The sequence below is a fragment of the Zonotrichia leucophrys genome, unplaced genomic scaffold (assembly GCF_028769735.1).
Source record: "Zonotrichia leucophrys gambelii isolate GWCS_2022_RI unplaced genomic scaffold, RI_Zleu_2.0 Scaffold_417_44678, whole genome shotgun sequence".
Classification (NCBI taxonomy): Eukaryota; Metazoa; Chordata; class Aves; order Passeriformes; family Passerellidae; genus Zonotrichia; species Zonotrichia leucophrys.
This window is the reverse complement of record NW_026992622.1, coordinates 17,200-34,280: the sequence shown is the minus strand read 5'-3', so window position 1 is coordinate 34,280 and position 17,081 is coordinate 17,200. Positions and strand designations below refer to the sequence as shown.

Here is a 17,081-nt window from a genome sequence, read left to right as displayed (position 1 = left end):
ATTCTCCCAAAAAACACCAACTGCCCAGCCCGGCACGACACTTTAGTATACTCAAACTTCAGTTCATGAAGAGGAAAGGAGTCCTTCTCGTTCCATAGGCTTCTCCTGGAAACACACTGAAACTTCGTGTGCTTCTCTGTCACTTCGGCACTGCTCGGAAAAAAAGTCCTTTTGCCGCTTGTGACATCTTCCTTCCATGCTCAGTGCTCTCACCACTGAGACATGGCCAGAGCTGCTTTTAGGGTTGACTTTCAAGGATGCCTTGTCTCGCTCCAAAAAGGCACAGTCTCTGCTTTTGGGACATCTGTCGCCCCCATATTTTTCCAACCCCCTGGGGCCGGGGGGTCCTCACGAAGAACCTTCCTGGTTTTGAGGCACTGCCTCCCCCTAAATGCAGTCTGTGTCACAGGAACAACTGAGTCCATGGCTACAAGAAAAAGTCCAGCTAAAAGGCCACTCCAAATCATCTCTCCCCATCCAATCATCTCCACATTCTTCGGGCCAAGTCCTTGTCTCATCTCATCTCTTATCTCCCTTCTTATTCAGCTTCGAGGAAGATTAGCATTTTTGCAAAGCCCCAATCATGCAAGAAAAAGTTAAAAGTTTTCAGTCTCTGCTGTCGGTCTCGGAGCGACTCCCACGCACGCTGCCCACACGCTGCCGCTCCGGCCGGGCAGTCTTCTTCCCCCCTTCTCCTGAGGGGGGGGGGAGGGGGGGCTGGCTGCCCGAGGGCTGACTCTCTGGGATCTTCCACCCTTCCATCCTCGAAGCCCCCCGATGCCCCCTCAACCCCATCTCTGTCCAGGCCCCGGGCCTACCGCATGGCCGCCCCTCCCCCCGCCCAGCAGCAGCAGGCTGGGCGGGGGAAGAGATCTGACCTCTTCGCCGACGATGTCCAAAAGAGGGAGTGCTAAGGGCAGTGCCCTGCTTTTAACCCCTGTGTATTCTCAGAGGTGTGTCCAAACCCCACTGGCTACACCGGGAGCCAGTCTCAAACTCAAAACCTTCATTGGTTTGACCACAGCTTCCCAGAATTCCCACTCTTTCCTGGTCAAACCACGACAACCTCTTTCCCCAAAACTTGGTATTTTAAAGAGAGCACACTCATTGGGAAGTCGGCTCCCAGAGTTTGCAAAAATACCTGAGTTGTCCTGTTCACAAGGCCCCGGCTAGGCTGCGTGGAAACTTTCCCAACCCCCTGTATCCCCTCCTCTAAAACCCAGAGCACGTGTCAGCTTTCCAGAGAGCAGTGATGCCCAAAATGGCCCCCAGTCCCTAAGGGGTCCACAAGATGGTGGATGCCACGTGGCATCTTCCCAAACCTTGTCTTCTTCTTCCCAAAATCCTCTTAAGCATCCTAAAATTCCATCCCCATCCCCCTCGCCTCCTGTTCCTGGTGACACCTTCCTCCCTCCCCCTCCCTTACATGCAGTACCCTCGGCTCCGCCTCTCTACTCCTCCCAGGGGGTGTCCGCTGACGTGATGTCACCAGGTGTCCCCACCCTCTGCCTGCCCCTTGACCCCGCCCCCTGTTCCCACAGTTTCCCCGCCCCTTGCCGGCACCCTGTCCCCACCCCCTCCCCGGGTTCCCATGGTGGGGACACACCCACTGCCTGTCCCCAAACCTGTAGCTGTGATCCCAATGCTTCTGATTCAAGGGATACAGAGCAGAGAATGGCACACCCAATGCATAGTCCCATGTTGTCACTAGCTCCTGTTACGTTTCAGCCTGCAGCTCAAGCCGGGGCAGCTCCAACTGCTAATTGGAGTTTTTTTGGATGACAATTGCTTAAAGAGATCTGTAAATCTCATAAAGAATATGGTTCACACAGTCCATATTTCCGTGACCTTTTAAATTCTGAACTGAGTAGGACTGTGGTAATCCCACATGATTGAAAACAGCTTTTTTCCTGCCTCATGACCTCCACGGAATTCAAATTATGGGAATTAGCATTGAAACAACTGCTAAAAGATGCTCTCCCAGGCTTGCTTGCTGATCCAAACACAGCGAAAGACAACAGTGGCACCAGTGAGCACCTCTGTGGTGAGGGTCAATGGTCTTCACCCTCAATCCAAGCTACTGCAATTCCTGCATTAAAACTCGAGAAAGTAAAAGAAGCAGCTGAAAAAGCATTCTTTTCCCTCCAACCTGAGAGGCGTTTGGAGCCCTATAGTAAAATTAAACAGTTACCATCAGAACCTTTTTTGAAATTTGTAGAAAGGTTAACTAGAGCCATTGAAATACAAGTTAAAAAAGTGAATGCTAGGGAGGAGATTTTAGAGGAAATAGCGTTTACAAATGCAAATGAACAGTGTCGAACGGCAATCCTGAGCCTTCCTATAGAACCTCCCCCTACACTAAAAGATATGCTTCTAGTCTGTAACAGGAAAGTGCCTCTGATGAGTGCGGCTGAAGACACCAGACCAAGGCTGCTGCCAAGACCACCTCAGTGTGTCGCCGTTGCCAGCCCTGCACCTTTTCCCTCAGCACAGCAGTACCCTGGGCAGCAGCGAAGACCAGCAATGGTTGAGCCTACAAAGCCATGCCTGCTTTGTAACAACCTTGGGCACTGGAGTAACCAGTGCCCCCTGAAAAGGGATTTTGATGAATTTAGAAATGGCAGGGGAGGACAACTACAAACCCTCCCTGGGGGTCAACACCAACAAAAAAACTGAAAAGGGAGCGCCCGCCTGCCAGGCGTGCAGACACAAAAAGAGCAGGCCAAGGCAATAAGGGTAGCAAAACAAATCAAGCGCGCGATAATATTAATATTTGTGTAAGTGAAGCAGGTGCTTCAAAGACCAAGTCTGCTGGTCCACTGTTGAAAGTGAAACAAAATAACCTTTGTTATGATTTAGGGGATACTATGTTAACCACGTCTTCTGTCAATGAGCCTTACAGGTTGCAGCTCACAGAGTCACTCCACCTGAAGGACATTGACTGGCATTTTGTCTCTGTCAATCCTGAACAGAACGGTACTTGGAACCGAATTCGTTGTAAGTACATCATCATTGGGGACACCAAACACACACCACAAGAGATCGAGATTGCTCCAGGAATAACAACATCAGATCCTGAGCAATTCGTTCACGGCCTGCACTGTTTCCACCCACCCCTGTTTCTTCCCACGGGACAAATTGTTGCACAAGCTATCCCTGTACCATCTTTACCTGAAAGTACTGAAAAACAAGGGCCCACAGTCGCCCAGGTCCAAGTTATTGGGAAAGACAAACCTAAATTATGGTGTAACCTCAGTGGGGGTGGGGAGTCAAAACGCATTGAGATGCTTGTAGACACAGGTGCAGACTGCACAGTGATTCCAGTACAAGACTGGCCAGCACATTGGCCTTTGCAAAATGTTGCCGGTCACCTTCGAGGTGTAGGAGGTCTGCAATTGGCAAGACAATCTAAAAGCATTGTTCAAATCGAGGGACCAAACGGACAATTGGCAAATATCCATCCATTTGTGTTAGATTATTCGGAACCTTTGTTAGGGAGAGATTTAAGGGCCCAGTGGGGTGTCACAATTGGTATTCCAGACTCTCCACAGCATCTTTGTGCAGCAGTCATTGAACAACAGCGCCCCATCAAAAAACTGAAATGGAAAACAGACAAACCAGTTGACGTGAAACAGTGGCCGCTCAGTAAACAAAAAATAAAGGTGCTTGAGGAACTAGTAGAAGAGCAACTAAAAAAGGGCCACATTGTGGAGACCATGTCCCCATGGAACTCTCCAGTGTTTGTCATCCAAAAAGCTGACAAAAAGAGATGGTGACTTCTTCATGACCTCCGTTAAATTAATAATGTAATTGAAGATATGGGTTCTCCCCAACCTGGTATGCCATCCCCAACAATGCTTCCCCAAGATTGGAAATTAGCTGTTATTGTTATTAAAGATTGTTTTTTCCAAATCCCCTTACACCCTGACGATGCACCGCGTTTTGCATTCTCTGTCCCTTCCACCAACATGGAATCCCCTATGAAAAGGTACCATTGGACCGTTCTTCCTCAGGGCATGAAGGTATCGCCAGCTATCTGCCAGTGGTATGTCTCTTCCCTGCTTTCCCCAGTACGTGCAGCCGCAGAGAAGGCCATCATCTATCATTATATGGATGATATCCTTGTGTGTGCCCCCAATGATGATTTACTCACACATGCGCTTGACCTAACGATCGATGCATTGATTGTTGCAGGGTTCGAGCTCCAGGAAAAGAAAATTCAAAAGATGCCACCTTGGAAGTATTTGGGCTTAGAAACTGGAAATAGGACCATTGTTCCTCAAAAACTAGAAATCAATCCAAGGATCAAGACCCTTGCGGATGTCCACAAGTTGTGTGGGTCTTTGAATTGGGTAAGACTGTGGCTTGGTCTGATTAACAAAGACCTTGCCCCTCTCTTCAATTTATTGAAAGGGGGAGAGGACCCAGGTGCTCCTAGGTCTATTACCCCAGAGGCACGGAAAGCTCTAGAAAAGGTTCAGATTGCAATGTCCACAAGACAGGCCAACCAATGCTGGCCTGACCTGCCATTCAAATTTATCATTCTAGGTAAGTTGCCACACCTCCAATGGAATTATTTTCCAGTGGGAGGAAAAATAAACACCTAAGGCAAAGAACACACCAAAAAAGGACCGGGACCAGAGGGACTCTCTCTTGATCATAGAATGGGTTTTCCTCAGTCACAAAAGGTCCAAGAGACTGACAAAGCCTCAGGAGCTGTTAGCGGAACTGATCCAGAAAGCAAGGACCCGGATCAGGGAGTTAGCAGGATGTGATTTTAAGTGCATTCACATTCCAGTTGAGTTAAAATCAGGTCAAAACACTATGAAAATACTGGAACAATTGTTTCAAGAAAATGAAGTGTTGCAGTTTGCTCTGGATTCCTACTCAGGACAAATTTCGGTAGCGCGGCCCGCTCACAAATTGTTCGAACAAGATTTTCAATTTACTTTAAAATTGAGAAGTGCTCTAAGTAGGAGCCCTTTAAAAAGGGCTCTGCCTGTCTTTACAGATGCGTCCAGGAGGTCCCATGTTGGAGATTTTTTCAGGGATGGCTTGGAAGGCAGCTGTGGGGGACAGGTTCTCACAGCCTGCTTCTGTAAACAGCAGAGGTTCTCAGGTTGTTTTTAATTACAAGTAAAAGTGATAAACATGAAGGCCTTGAGAACCTTGCATATCAGAGTTCTCAGGCAGCTTTCTCATAACAAGTAGATATTCTATCTTTGACTGTTTTGGGAAAGCAAAAATAATTTTGAGAACCCAAATCTTGGTATTGGAAACATAAGGAGGAGTTGGTATGTTATCTCTGACCTATTGTGAGCTCAGATTTTGCAATATGCATGAACTTGATTAACACTGTTATAAAAAGTGCCTGATTGATTAATAAATCGGAGTTGATGCTGATCAATGCAAGGTGGGTCGTCTCCCTCCGACTTCAATAGTCCCACAAGTCTGTTATGACTTGGAGGGATCCTCAAACCCAGCAGTGGGAGACAGATGTTGCTGAGGTGGAAGGTTCACCTGAGGTTGCTGAATTGGCTGCGGTTGTTAGGGCTTTTGAAAGGTTCTCAGAACCATTTAATCTGATTACAGACTCTGCATACGTGGCAGGAGTAGTATCCAGGGCAGATCAAGCAATACTGCAAGAAGTGTCTAACATCGCATTTTTTGAATTGCTCTCAAAACTGGTAAAGTTAGTCACTCACCGAGAGCAACCATTTTATGTGATGCATGTCAGGTCACACACTGACTTGCCAGGGTTTATCGCTGAAGGCAACAGAAGGGCAGATGCTCTTGCTGCACCTGCAGTGATGGCCACTCTCCCAAATGTTTTTGAACAGGCAAAAATCAGCCACCAGCTTTTCCACCAAAATGCACCTGGCCTGGTTCGTCAGTTTAACATCACTCAAGAACAGGCCAAAGCGATTGTGGCCACGTGCCCAAATTGCCAACAACATGCACTCCCTACAGTGAGTACGGGAGCAAACCCAAGGGGACTGAACAGTTGTGAACTGTGGCAAACAGATGTAACACACATACAGGCTTTTGGATGGCAGAAATATGTTCACGTTAGTGTAGATACCTTTTCTGGAGCGGTCTATGCTTCTGCCCACACAGGAGAATCATCTATCGATGCTATTAAGCACCTCTTACAGGCCTTTTTCTTCATTGGGCATCCCCAAGGAGCTGAAAACTGATAATGGGCCTGTTTATAAATCCAAGGAATTCGGGAGCTTCCTGCAACAATGGGGAGTAGAGCATAAAACTGGCATCCCCTACTCCCCTACAGGTCAAGCCATTGTAGAAAGAACTCACCGTGATATTAAAAGGGTCCTGGACCAGCAACAACAGGTTCTTATTGGAATATGTATCCCAATATAACCAGTTAGATGGTGCCTAGGCCAGTTCTGACCTTCGCTGCTTGGCCAGAGGCAGCACTGTGGTGTTTAACCCCAGAGGTACCTTGGCTGGCGGCAAAGTGCAGCGGGGCACAAAGACAGGACTCCGTTCTCCTCAGGGGAGAGCTTCTGGCGATGGTGAAGAAAAGAAGGGAGCGGATTCTGCTAGAAGGTAGCCAGATGTTTATTCCATGAGCACAGATATGTCTGCACTGGGCTACTGCTGATAACAGAATGGGGCCGCATGGTCTCATTCACATTTTAAGCTCAGGACAGGGGAAGGGGAGGGGACAGGTGAGTCACCAACCAGGTGAAGGGGCAGGGTCTCCAGGCACTAGGGTCACCTATCACACGACGCCTTGCTGGTATATTAGCCTGATTGACAGGGCACACTCAGCGAGGGGCGAGGGGGAAGGGAGAAGGTAAAACAGGATATTGCAACACACCACAACATCTCCCCCTAGTTTTGTTTAAAAAGAAGAGGGCTGTGTTTATGGTGCAGAATGATTCTACTGAGGCTTCCAGGTCATCCACTGGAGCACTGAGGGCTTCCAAATGGTAGACTTCAGGAGGGGGAGATGAGTTTGAGATTAACTTGAGAACCATGCATCTGATTACTCCAAAAACAATGCTAAAAACTACAATAACTACAACTAAAATAAACAGCACTAAAATTACAGTTTTCAGAATAGATCCCAACCAGCCCGAGAGTCCCCAGCCATTGAAAAGTCCATTCAGCTCGTTGTCAGTTTCTCTGTTGATGTCTGTGAGCCTTTGTCAAGGTAGTCCATACGTGGTTTGGGCTGCGGTACTATGTAGGAGATTGCAGGTGGGATGATCACGAGTAGGACGAGAAGCAGGCTCGGTCTCATGACGTCTCGAGGCTACACACGAACAGTGGGATCTAAACTGGTGCAAAAACTTGAGACAAACATATATTACAAACTATTCCAGATAGGAGGCTTAAATGGAATTTCCTCCAGAGAACGTGCGCGGCGTTTTCTTCTCCAGGCAGCGTGAGCAACCTGGGGTGCTTCTGCAGATTTCTCTGAGACTTTGGGAACATAGGGCTTTACCCATTTGGAAGGAACCCACCTTAAACCAGAGGGGGTGGATACACAGGCGTATCCACGTCCCCAAGTAACCAATTTGTAAGGTCCCACCATTTTCCAAGTCTCAGGGTCCTTTACTAAAACTGGAGGTTTTTCTTTCATCAACCTGTGACTGTTCCCCCCAAAGTGGCGTAGGATGGGAGGGTTCAGGCTGTCAAAAGAACAATTCAGAAAATTTATTGTGAATAGCGCCCTGGATAACCGGATGTGGGGAGGTTCTACCTTCAGAACCTGTTGTTGCTGGTCCAGGACCCTTTTAATATCACGGTGAGTTCTTTCTACAATGGCTTGACCTGTAGGGGAGTAGGGGATGCCAGTTTTGTGCTCTACTCCCCATTGCTGCAGGAAGCTCCCGAATTCCTTGGACCTATAAGCAGGCCCATTATCAGTTTTCAGCTCCTTGGGGATGCCCATGAAAGAAAAAGCCTGTAAGAGGTGCTTAATAGCATCAATAGATGATTCTCCTGTGTGGGCAGAAGCATAGACTGCTCCAGAAAAGGTATCTACACTAACATGAACATATTTCTGCCGTCCAAAAGCCTGTATGTGTGTTACATCTGTTTGCCACAGTTCACAACTGTTCAGTCCCCTTGGGTTTGCTCCCGTACTCACTGTAGGGAGTGCATGTTGTTGGCAATTTGGGCACGTGGCCACAATCGCTTTGGCCTGTTCTCGAGTGATGTTAAACTGGCGAACCAGGCCAGGTGCATTTTGGTGGAAAAGCTGATGGCTGATTTTTGCCTGTTCAAAAACATTTGGGAGAGTGGCCATCACTGCAGGTGCAGCAAGAGCATCTGCCCTTCTGTTGCCTTCAGCGATAAACCCTGGCAAGTCAGTGTGTGACCTGACATGCATCACATAAAAGGGTTGCTCTCGGTGAGTGACTAACTTTACCAGTTTTGAGAGCAATTCAAAAAGTGCAATGTTAGATACATCTTGCAGTATTGCTTGATCTGCTCTGGATACTACTCCTGCCACGTATGCAGAGTCTGTGATCAGATTAAATGGTTCTGAGAACCTTTCAAAAGCCCTAACAACTGCAGCCAATTCAGCAACCTGAGGTGAACCTTCCACCTCAGCAATGTCCATCTCCCACTGCTGGGTTTGAGGATCTTTCCAAGTCATAACAGACTTGTGTGACCTCCCGGACGCATCTGTAAAGACAGTTAGAGCCCTTTTTAAAGGTCTCCTACTTAGAGCAGTTCTTAATTTTAAAGTAAATTGAACATCTTGTTCAAACAATTTGCAAGCGGGCCGTGCTACCGAAAACTGTCCTGAGTAGGAATCCAGAGCAAACTGCAACACTTCATTTTCTTGAAACAATTGTTCCAGTATCTTCATAGTATTTTGACCTGATTTTAACTCAACTGGAATGTGAATGCACTTAAAATCACATCCTGCTAACTCCCTGATCCGGGTCCTTGCTTTCCGGATCAGTTCTGCTATCAGCTCCTGAGGCTTTGTCAGTCTCTTGGACCTTTTGTGACTGAGGAAAACCCATTCTATGATCAAGAGAGAGTCCCTCTGGTCCCGGTCCTTTTTTGGTGTGTCCTTTGCCTTAGGTGTTTGTTTTTCCTCCCACTGGAAAATAATTCCATGGAGGTGTGGCAACTTACCTAGGATGATAAATTTGAATGGCAGATCAGGCCGGCATCGGTGGGCCTGTCTTGTGGACATTGCAATCTGAACCTTTTCTAGAGCTTTCCGTGCCTCTGGGGTAATAGACCTAGGAGCACCTGGGTCCTCTCCCCCTTTCAGTAAATTGAAAAGAGGGGCAAGGTCCTCATTAGTCAGACCAAGCCATGGTCTTACCCAATTCAAAGACCCACACAACTTGTGGACATCCGCAAGGGTCTTGATCCTTGGATTGATTTCTAGTTTTTGAGGAACAATGGTCCTATTTCCAATTTCTAAGCCCAAATACTTCCAAGGTGGCATCTTTTGAATTTTCTGTTCCTGGAGCTCGAACCCTGCAACAATCAATGCATCGATCGTTAGGTCAAGCGCATGTGTTAGTAAATCATCATTGGGGCACACACAAGGATATCATCCATATAATGGTAGATGATGGCCTTCTCTGCGGCTGCACGAACTGGGAAAGCAGGGAAGAGACATACCACTGGCAGATAGCTGGAGATACCTTTAGGCCCTGAGGAAGAACGGTCCAATGGTACCTTTTCATAGGAGCTTCTGAATTGATAGAAGGGACAGAGAATGCCAAACGCGGTGCATCGTCAGGGTGCAATGGGATTTGGAAAAAACAATCTTTAATATCAATAACAGCTAATTTCCAATCTTGAGGAAGCATTGTTGGGGATGGCATACCAGGCTGGGGAGAACCCATATCTTCAATTACATTATTAATTTGTCGGAGGTCACAGAGAAGTCGCCACCTCTTTTTGTCAGCTTTTTGGATGACAAACACCGGAGAGTTCCATGGGGACATGGTCTCTACAATGTGGCCCTTTCTTAGTTGCTCTTGTACTAGTTCCTCAAGCACTTTTATTTTTTGTTTACTGAGTGGCCACTGTTTCACATCAACTGGTTCGTCTGTTTTCCACTTAAGTTTTTGGGTGGGGCGCTGTTGTTTAATGACTGCTGCACAAAAATGCTGTGGAGAGTCTGGAATATTAATTGTGACACCCCACTGGGCCATTAAAGGTTCTGAATAATCTAACACAAATGGACGGATATTTGCCAATTGTCCGTTTGGACCCTCGAATTGAATAATGCTTTTGGATTGCCTTGCCAATTGCAGACCTCCTACACCTCGAAGGTGACCAGCAACATTTTGTAAAGGCCAGTGTGCTGGCCAGTCTTGTACTGGAATCACTGTGCAGTCTGCACCTGTGTCTACAAGCATTTCAATGCGTTTAGACTCCCCACCCCCACTGACATTGCACCACAATTTGGGTTTATCTGTCCCAATAACTTGGACCCGGGCGACTGTGGGCCCTTGTTTATCGACATTTTCAGGTAAAGATGGCACAGGGATAGCTTGAGCAACAATTTGTCCCTTAGGAAGAAACAGGGGTGGGTGGAAACAGTGCAGGCTGAGAACAAATTGCTTGGGATCTGATGTTGTCAGTCCCGGAGCAATTTCGATCTCTTGTGGTGTGTTTTTGTCCCAGTGATGATGTACTTACAACGAATTTGGTTCCAAGTACCTTTCTGTTCAGGATTTACAGAGACAATATGCCAGTCAGTGTCCTTCAGGTGGAGTGACTCTGTCAGCTGCAACCTGTAAGGCTCATTGACAGAAGATGCGGTTAATACAGAATCACTTAAATCATAACAAAGGTTATTTTGTTTCACATTTAACAGTGGACTAGCGGACTTGGTCTTTGAAGCACCTGCTTCACTTACACAAATGTTAATATTATCGCGCGCTTGATTTATTTTGCTACCCTTATTCTCTTGGCCTGCTCCTTTTATGTCTGCACGCCTGGCAGGCTGGCGCTTTATTCTTCGTTTTTTTGTTGTTGACCCCCAGGGAGGGCTTGCAGTTCTCCTCCCCTGCTATTTTTAAATTCATCAAATTCCCTTTTCAGGGGGCACTGGTTATTCCAGTGCCCTAGCTTATTACAAAGCAGGCATGGTTTAGTGGGCTCAACCATTGCCGGTCTCCGCTGCTGCCCAGGGTGCTGCTGTGCTGAAAGAGAAGGTGCAGGGCTGGCAACAGCGACACGCTGAGGTGGTCTTGGCAGCAGCCTTGGTCTGGTGTCTTCAGCTACACTCATCAGAGGCACTTTCCTGTTACAGACTAGAAGCATATCTTTTAATGTAGGGGAAGGTTCCATAGGAAGGCTCAGGATTGCCGCTCGACACTGTTCATTTGCATTTGTAAACGCTATTTCTTCTAAAATTGCTTCCCTTGCATTTTCCTTTTTAACTTGTATTTCAATGGCTCTAGTTAGCCTTTCTACAAATTTCACAAAAGGCTCTGATGGTAGTTGTTTGATTTTACTATAGGGCTCAAAAGGCCCCTCAGGTTGGAGGGAAAAGAATGCCTTTTCAGCTGCTTCCTTTACTTTCTCAAGTGTTTCTGCAGGAATTGCAGCAGCTTGGACTGAGGGAGAAGACCATTGACCCTCACCACAGAGGTGGTCAATAGTAATAAGGTTACCATTGTTGTCTTTTGCTGTGTTTGGATCAGCCTGTAAGCTTGGGAGAGCATCTTTTAGCAGCTGTTTCAATGCTGATTCCCATAATTTGAATTCCGTGGATGTCATGAGACATGAAAACAATTGTTTTAAATCATGTGGAACCACAATAGTCCTACTTAATTCAGAATTTAAAAGGCCACGGAAATATGGACTGTGTTGACCATATTCTTTATGAGATTTACAGATCTCTTTAATCAATTGTCGTCCAAAAGAACTCCAATTGGCAGTTGGGGCTGCTCCAGCTTGAGCTGCAGGCTGAAACGTAACAGGGGCCAGTGACAACATGGCACCATGCATTGGGTCTGCTGTCTCCTGCTCTGTATCCCTTAAATCAGAAGCATTGGGATCACAGCTACAGGTTTGGGGACAGGCAGTGGGTGTGTCCCCACCGTGGGAACCCGGGGAGGGGGCGGGGTCAAGGAGCCGGCAAGGGGCGGGGAAACCGTGGGAACAAGGGGCGGGGTCAAGGGGCTGGCAGGGGGCGGGGATACCGTGGGAACAGAGGGCGGGGTCACCTGGTGACATCACGTCAGCAGCCGCCCCCTGGCAGGAGTAGAGGGGCGGAGCTGAGGGTACTGCAGGAAAGGCGGGGGGAGGGGGGAAGGTGTCACGAGGAACAGGAGGAGAGGGGGATGGGGCAGGAATTTTGGGATGCTTAAGAGGATTTTGGGAAGAAGAAGACCAGGTTTGGGAAGATGCCACATGGCACCCACCATCTTGTGCACCCCCTAGGGACTGGGGGCCATTTTGGACATCACTGCTCTCCGAAAAGCTAACACGTGCTCGGGATTTTTTTGGGGAAAGAGGTTTAGGGGTTTTAGAGGGAGAGGGAGGAACAGGGAGAGCAGAGGCACATGGCTTTACATTTGGCTTTTTCTCCATTTCCTTTTGTTTGAGCAATGCTGTTCGAATTTGCAAACTCCAGAACACAAATTTAGCTGAGGGTAATTTGCCAGATTGTCCTAAGGTTATCAATTCATTCCCAACTTTATCCCAGAATTGAATATTGTGGATTTCTTCAGGGGAAATGTTTGGGAACTGCAGAAAAAGCCATCTTATAAACTGTTTCAATTTTCCTTTAGAGAATTTCACATTACTCTTGATTAGAATGCTAACAATATCATAATACACTCCCCTTTGTACAATGCTAAGTTTGGAACCCATGATAGATGTAAAAAAGCAGAGTACTTAATCCCGCCTGACCAAAAACAAAGCTAAAATCAGCTACCAATTTCTAAAAAAAACCACAGATAGAAAGCGATAACGAGCAGACAAAAGCTTCACAATGCAGCTGTATATACTGCTTTTAAAATTCCCGGGCAGCGGCGGCAGGGCACGCCCTGCCGAACCGGCACACCCTGCCGAACCGAGGCAGAAACAAAGCCTCCCCCGCCGTGGAATGCAACCCCCCCGCGGAGCAGAGGCAGCAGCCACGCCACGTGGCAGCCGAAACCGGGACGCCCCCCCCCCGCCGCCGCGTGTGCAGAGCACTCCCGACCCCCGCAGGTCCCCCGGCCACGTGGAAAGAGAGCCCCCCCCCTCCTCCGCAAAGAGAAAGAGAAAGAGAGTCTCCTAACACGTGTCTGAACACGCTGCTGAGCCGGGGGGGGAAGGGCAGAGAGCGATCCCGCTCCGGCGCGAATTCTAAAAAACAGTGAAACACGCAGCAGGAAAGCTAAACTAGAACGCTATGAATTCTCGTCTGTGGGGCTGCGCAGCCAAAATGCAAAGGCAAAAAGGAACAGAACTCGCGGCAGAGTCTGTTTTTGAGCTTCTGCTCTACCGAAAGCAGAGATACTCACGTGAAATGGAAGCTGTAGGCTGGGTACAGGCAGGCAGGTCTCCACCGGAAAAGGACCTCTCTCTGGGTGCAAGAGAGGCTCCCCTTTTCTTCCTCTGGAAAATCTGTTCACCACAATGAAGCAGGGCTTTCCAAAGGCGCCGAACAGTCCACGAAACTTTTTCTGGGAGTATTCCCAAAGTCTCTAGCTGGGAGTCTTGAAGCCAGGCTCCTTTCAGCTGGATGCACGGCTGGCAGAAGCTTCTCTGAGGAACTGCGAGTCCTTTTTCGGGCTGCAGAGTCGAGCCACCCACAGGGACGCCAATATATTGGAATATGTATCCCAATATAACCAGTTAGATGGTGCCTAGGCCAGTTCTGACCTTCGCTGCTTGGCCAGAGGCAGCACTGTGGTGTTTAACCCCAGAGGTACCTTGGCTGGCGGCAAAGTGCAGCGGGGCACAAGACAGGACTCCGTTCTCCTCAGGAGAGAGCTTCTGGCGATGGTGAAGAAAAGAAGGGAGCGGATTCTGCTAGAAGGTAGCCAGATGTTTATTCCATGAGCACAGATATGTCTGCACTGGGCTACTGCTGATAACAGAATGGGGCCGCATGGTCTCATTCACATTTTAAGCTCAGGACAGGGGAAGGGGAGGGGACAGGTGAGTCACCAACCAGGTGAAGGGGCAGGGTCTCCAGGCACTAGGGTCACCTATCACACGACGCCTTGCTGGTATATTAGCCTGATTGACAGGGCACACTCAGCGAGGGGCGAGGGGGAAGGGAGAAGGTAAAACAGGATATTGCAACACACCACAACAGGTTCTGAAGGTGGAACCTCCCCACATCCGGTTATCCAGGGCGCTATTCACAATCAATTTGCTGAATTGTTCTTTTGACAGCCTGAACCCACCCATCCTACACCACTTTGGGGGGAGCAGTCATAGGCTGATGAAAGAAAAACCTCCAGTTTTAGTAAAGGACCCTGAGACTTGGAAAATGGTGGGACCTTACAAATTGGTTACTTGGGGATGTGGATACGCCTGTGTGTCCACCCCCTCTGGTTTAAGGTGGGTTCCTTCCAAATGGGTAAAGTCCTATGTTCCCAAAGTCTCAGAGAAATCTACAGAAGCGCCCCAGGTTGCTCATGCTGCCTGGAGAAGAAAACGCCGCACACGTTCTCTGGAGGAAATTCTATTTAAGCCTCCTATCTGGAATAGTTTGTAACATATGTTTGTTTCAAGTTCTTGTACCAGTTTAGATCTCACTGTTCGTGTGTAGCCTTGAGATGCCATGAGACCGAGCCTGCTTCTCGTCCTACTCGTGATCATCCCACCTGCGATCTCCTGCATAGTCCCTCAGTCCAAACCACATATGGACTACCTTGGCAAAAGCTCTCGGACATCATCAGAGAAACTGACAACGGGCTGAATGGACTGTTCAATGGCTGGGGACTCTCGGGCTGGTTGGGATCTATTCTGAAAACTGTGTTTTTAGTGCTGTTTATTTTAGTTATAGTAATTGTAGTTGTTAGCATTGTTTTTGGACTAATCAAACGCATAGTCCTCAAGCTAATTTCAAGCTCATCTCCCCCTCCTGAGGTCTACCATTTGGAAGCCCTCAATGCTCCAATGGATGACCTGGAAGCCTCGGTGGAAAACACTGACCCTCCTGTAGAGGAAGAACTGATTTACCAACCATGGTTTGGCAAGCATTCTGCACTACAAGCCCAGTCCTCTTCTTTTTAAACAAAACTAGGGGGAGGTGTTGCGGTGTGTTTCAAACTTTCAGGTCACCTCCCAGGTGTGGCAATACCTCTCTTCCACTTCCCCCCTCGCCCCCTTGCTGAGTGAGTCCTGTCAATCAGGCTTAACATATCAACAAGGCGTCGTGTGGTTGGTCAAAGGATGCCCCTCAGGCCCAGAGGTCATTGGCCTGCCTAGGTGTCCCTTGCCCCTTGAGACCCTGCCCCCCCCACGTGGTTGGTGGCTCACCTGTCCCCTCCCCTCCCCACCCCCTGAGCTTAAAAGGTGAAGCACGCCATGTGCTCGGGATTCTGTTGGAGGTCTCCCAAAGATTCAGACCTCTGTAACCATGGAATAAACCTCTGCATGTAACCCTCCGGCAGAATGCTCTCCTTTTTACTCCTCACCTTCGCCTGAAGTCTTCTTCCTGAGGTAACGGAGTTCCTAACAAGCCTGGACTTGTTTAGTGCCCGGCTGCAATCACCAGCAAGCTAAAGGTGTCTCTGGGGTAAAGCACCACAGAAGCCGCCTTTGGCTCAGCAGCGAGGGTCACACTGGCCCAGGCACAATCTAACTGGTAATATTGGGATTCATATTCCAATAGGGTATCTCTTAAGAGTGCCCACTTTTCTTGACACAACCCAGCATACAACACTTCAGCATCTACCCATATCAGCTTATCAGCCTCTTCTGGTCCTCACACACTCTGGACACAATCAAAATAACAGCACACAGTAAAATTCCAGGGACCAAGTCCAAACTGCGGGGCCAGAGAAATCCCCTCTAGCCATGGTTAAAACGTGCACAATCTACACAAATCACACATCATCACCTTTAAACAGAATAAATTAATAAATGTCCTCACCCACGTTTCTCCACTTGTTCCACTACTCCACGGGGTGTTCCCTGCCCTCACAGCCTGCCCCAGCCAGTGCTCTGGGCCTCACCTGGCTGCTTCAGACACGGGTAGAACTGCCCCCGCACGCCGTGGGTACACTCACTCACTCACTCGCTCGGTCTGTTTTATACACCACGCACTGACACGATTACAAACACACCAACATTAACCACACAATGCATTAGCCATACAATGTCAGGACACCACAAGCACACAAAGTTCGGGTTCACTCGGCTCACCCCAGAGTCGCTAGCGGCCGCTCCATTGAACAATGAACCCGTTCCCAGTCGCGCTATCAACCGGGAACCTCTGCCGCTGACCGTGCTCCTGGTCGATGGCTGCCTGCAAGCACAGGGACGAGGCTGTGCACTCAGATGTCTCTGAGTGACTTATCAGCAGCACTATCTCTCCCCTGGGCCCTTTGACAGACATACCATGTATCTGCACAGCAGCAGGTCATTGTCTGTATCCGCAGGAGGCAAGCCGAGATGGAGCAGAGCTCCTCCAGGAAAATCCCAGGGAGCGCCCAGGAGTCCGTCCTCCCTTCCGCCCCTGCAGGGACAGTCAATCTCTTGGCTGGCTCGCCAAAATGATTAGTGGAAAAAAAGGGGAAACTCCACAACTTTGTAAAAAGTTGCAAAGCCGGTATGTTTAGCACTGGACGCATGTGGGAATCGTTGTTCCCCCTAAAGGACACGCGCACCTTTGAGAATTCCCCCTTGCTTATACATATGCATATAGTCTCATTCATATTCATTTTACTGATTTCACGTTACAGGTTGCAATTAGTTTTTATCAGTCGTTGCCCTTTGCGCAGAGAGCTCTCTGGTCAGCCTCAGCCTTTGGCCCTGACAAAGGGGCCTCTGCTTATCTTGGGAGTTTGAATTCCTTCTCTTGGTCGAGGCCATTCTGTGAGCACAAGATTTTTTCTTTGATTTTTTTCCTCTCTTGTGAGAACAGGGAGTCTTAAGCACAGATAAAC

The 17,081-nt window shown here is 48.4% G+C and overlaps 1 long non-coding RNA gene across 1 annotated transcript; it reads left to right on the top strand.

The window, feature by feature from the left end:
- Positions 1-3,117: 3,117 nt before the first annotated feature.
- LOC135441677 (uncharacterized) lies at positions 3,118-15,578 on the top strand. Its single transcript, XR_010438521.1, has 2 exons — positions 3,118-6,351; positions 14,279-15,578. It is a non-coding gene; the product is annotated as an uncharacterized LOC135441677 (long non-coding RNA).
- The last annotated feature ends 1,503 nt before the right edge of the window (positions 15,579-17,081 follow it).